Below are 4,141 nucleotides of genomic sequence, written 5' to 3'. Positions count from 1 at the left end.
TGGTCTAAAGTAGTGCACTACATAGGGAATAGGGCCTGGTCTAAAGTAGTGCACTACATAGGGAATAGGGTGCTCTGGTCTAAAGTAGTGCACTACATAGGGAATAGGGTGCCATTTCAGAAGCAGCCATAGTCAACATCCTTCTCCATCTTTGAGTTCTGCCTTTTAGTTGAGAGAGAACAATGGCTGGGTGTCTACAATAGAGGCTGGGTGTCTCCAATAGAGGCTGGGTGTCTCCAATAGAGGCTGGGTGTCTCCAATAGAGGCTGGGTGTCTCCAATAGAGGCTGGGTGTCTCAATAGAGGCTGGGTGTCTCCAATAGAGGTTGGGTGTCTCCAATAGAGGCTGGGTGTCTCCAATAGAGGCTGGGTGTCTCCAATAGAGGCTGGGTGTCTAGATTGAATAGAAAGACTGTAGACTTCCTACATAAAGACAGGCCAAACAGACATATGAAATCCTGACTGCAGCTGGTGAAAGAAAAATACTATGTCATATAATAATATACGCAACTTAGCAGACACTTTTTTTTTTTACACATTTTTCGTATGGGTGGCCCCCCATCGGAAAGCAAACCCCACAATCATTGGCATTGCAGGCACCTCCAACTGAACCATACGAAGCATACGAAGCATACGAACCATACGAACCATACGAAGCATACGAAGCATACGAACCATACGAAGCATACGAAGCATACGAACCATACGAAGCATACGAACCATACGAAGCATACGAACCATACAAGCCTCTTGGTTACCAGATATCAACCACAAAGAATCAGGAGGACCAATGAGCACGGGCCATCGGCCTGCTCTTCCGCAACCATTGTATTCAATGCATCCATCTCAAGCTGAATGCGTCAGCGTTTTGAAGGCCTATATGCGTGTAACAGTWTAACTTTAGACCGTYCCCTCGCCCCGACACGGGCGCGAACCAGCGACCCTCTGCACACATCAACAACAGTCACCCACGAAGCATCGTTACCCATCGCTCCACAAAAGCCGCGGCCCTTGCAGAGCAAAGGGGAACCACTACTTCAAGGTCTCAGAGCGAGTGACGTCACCGATTTGAAACGCTATTAGCGCGCACCACCGCTAACTAGCTAGCCATTTCACAGCCGTTACACATTATTCATGAACGCATTGCATTGCATCTGCGTCTCAGCGGATGTGAGATTTATGCATAACGCGTGTTGTGTGAAGTGAAGCTCTGAMCACTGACTGGTTAGTGTTACACACTGTTTCAGCCTGACTGGACTGGGACTGGGGTGKGCCAACCCCCCCAAAATAGCTTTGGACTAAACAATAGAGGACCCCTTCCATGATTGAGGAGGGGGGGGGGGGCATTTTGGTTCAAACAAACAAACAGTTCCAACAAAATACCATTCATCAGTATGCAATAAAACAACTTCATCTGGAGACAAAAACACAAAGTGCCAAGTGTATCCACTGTCATTAATGTGTAATGGATTCACGGTGTAAAAAATACATGATGTTTACCCAGTGATTACGACCACACAGAGAGATTCATACACTGATCCTCTCTTTAAAAAAGACTCAACCATGACTGGTACACACACCCACACACACACACACACACACAACACACACACACACCACACAACAACACACACACACCCTCACTCCATCTGCTCACTCACACATAAAATGCACATCCATTTAACTGACTTACCCACCCGCAAGGTGCTGCTACTCTGTTTATCTTCTATCCGTTTTCTAGTCTCCTCCCCTCTATACATATCTACCACCATCATCATACATATCTACCTCCATCACTCAGACCGTCTCCTCCTAACATACTCCTCATCACTCCAGTATCTGTCCCTCCCCCCTATCATATCTACTCATCACTCAGATCCCTGTCTCCTCCTCTATACATCCCTATCACTCATCCTCCTTCTACTACCTCACTCCATCACTCCAGTATCCCTTTCCTATCCCCCTATACTATCTACTCATCACTCCAGTATCCCTGTCTCTTCCTTATACATACTTACTCCATCATATACATATCTACCTCCATCACTCCAGTATCCTGTCACCTTCCCTTATACATATCTACCTCCATCACTCCAGTATCACTGTCTCCTTCCCCCTTATACATATTCTACCTCCATCACTCCAGTATCCCTGTCTCCTTCCCCCTATACATATCTACTCCCATCACTCAGTATCCCTGTCCCTTCCCTCTATACATATCTACCCATCACTCCAGTATCCCTGTCGACCCTGTACCCCCTATACATACTCTACAACTCATCACTCCAGTATCCCTGTCACCTTCCCCCTATACATATCTACCTCCATCACTCCAGTATCCCTTACATTGTAATGTGGTACTGGAATGAGTTTTTCATATTTTCTGTATATAACTCAGCAAAAAAAGAAACGTCCTTTTTCAGGACCCTGTCTTTCAAAGATAATTCGTAAAAATCCAATAACTTCACAGATCTTAATTGTAAAGGGTTTAAACACTGTTTTCCCATGCTTGTTCAATGAACCATAACAATTAATGAACATGCACTGTGGAACGGTCGTTAAGACACTAGCTACAAAGCAATTAAGGTCACAGTTATGAAAACTTAGGACACTAAAGAGCCTTTCTACTGACTCTGAAAAAACACCAAAAGAAAGATGGCCAGGATCCCCTGCTCAACATCTGCGTGAACGTGCCTTAGCCATGCTGCAAGGAGGCATGAGGACTGCAGATGTGACCAGGTAATAAACTGCGATGTCCGTACTGTGAGACGCCTAGACCGCGCTACAAGGAGACAGGACGGACAGCTGATCATCCTCGCATTGGCAGACCAGTGTAAAACACCGCACAGGATCGGTACAACGAACATCACACTTGCCGGACAGTACAGGATGGCAACAACAACTGCCCGAGTTACAGTAGGACACACAATCTCTGCATCAGTGCTCAGACTGTCCGCCAATAGACAGAAGAGGCTGGACTGAGGGCTTGTAGGCTGTTGTAAGGCAGGTCCTCACCAGACATCACGGCAACAACGTCGCCTATGAACAAAAAACTCACCGTCGCTGGACAGACAGGACTGGCAAAAAGTGCTCTTCACTGACGAGTCTCGGTTTTGTCTCACCAGGGTGATGGTCGGATTTGCGTTTATCGCCGAAGAATGAGCGTTACACCGAGGCCTGTACTCTGGCGGGGATCGATGTGGAGTGAGGGTCCGTTATGGTCTGGGGCGCTGTGTCACGCATCATCGGAACTGAGCTTGTTGTCATTGCAGGCAATCTCAACGCTGTGCATTACAGGGAAGATATCCTCCTCCCTCATGTGGTAGCCTTCCTGCAGGCTCATCCTGACATGACCCTCCAGCATGACAATCCACCAGCCATACTGCTCGTTCTGTGCGTGATTTCCTGCAGACAGGGATGTCAGTGTTCTGCCATGGCCAGCGAAGAGCCCGGATCTCAATCCATTGAGCACGTCTGGACCTGTTGGATCGGAGGGGAGGGCTAGGGCTAGGGCCATTCCCCCCCAGAAATGTCCGGGAACTGCAGGTGCCTTGGTGGAAGAGTGGGTAACTGCAAATTTGGTGCAGTCCATGAGGAGGAGATGCACTGCAGTACTTAATGCAGCTGGTGGCACACCAGATACTGACTGTTACTTTTGATTTTGCCCCCCCCCCCCCCCTTTGTCAGGACACATTAATCCATTTCTGTTAGTATACATGTTGGTGGAAGTTGTTCAGTTTATGTCTCAGTTGTTGAATCTTGTTATGTTCATACAAATATTTACACAGTTAGTTTGCTGAAATAAACGCAGTTCACAGTGAGAGGACGTTTATTTTTATACTGATTTATTATGCTTACTTACTAACTACATTTTTGTGTATTTCCTATTTTCTAATCTTATTTCTATGTGTTGTTTCCTAGTGTATTCATTGTTATTGATTATTGAATTGTTGGGTTTTGAGTTCGCAAGAAAGGATTTCACTGTACTTGTTCATGTACATTAAAATTAATTCTTGTAACAGTCAGGTCAAAAGCCCAACTCCCCCAACACAGATAATCTGGATATTTAGAGGATTTAACAACTCCCAACTTGGTTATTTTCTGCCCCGGAAGCTCTTTCTGAAACTGCTAATCTAATTTAA

At 46.0% G+C, this 4,141-nt stretch overlaps 1 long non-coding RNA gene across 2 annotated transcripts in view; it reads right to left on the bottom strand.

Moving 5' to 3' along the window:
- Window positions 1–2,126: 2,126 nt before the first annotated feature.
- Window positions 2,127–4,141, bottom strand: part of LOC139025389 (uncharacterized) — a 2,891-nt gene continuing 876 nt past the window's right edge. For both annotated transcript variants that reach the window (XR_011476961.1, XR_011476960.1), the window contains 2 exons: window positions 2,274–2,340; window positions 2,127–2,177 (listed from right to left, as the gene is read on the bottom strand). This is a non-coding gene — a long non-coding RNA (uncharacterized lncRNA). The remainder of the gene's footprint in view (window positions 2,178–2,273; window positions 2,341–4,141) is intronic.

Source organism: Salvelinus sp. IW2-2015, unplaced genomic scaffold (assembly GCF_002910315.2).
Source record: "Salvelinus sp. IW2-2015 unplaced genomic scaffold, ASM291031v2 Un_scaffold2606, whole genome shotgun sequence".
NCBI lineage: Eukaryota > Metazoa > Chordata > Actinopteri > Salmoniformes > Salmonidae > Salvelinus > Salvelinus sp. IW2-2015.
The sequence above is the reverse complement of the archived record's forward strand: the minus strand, read 5'-3'. Positions and strand labels throughout refer to the sequence as shown.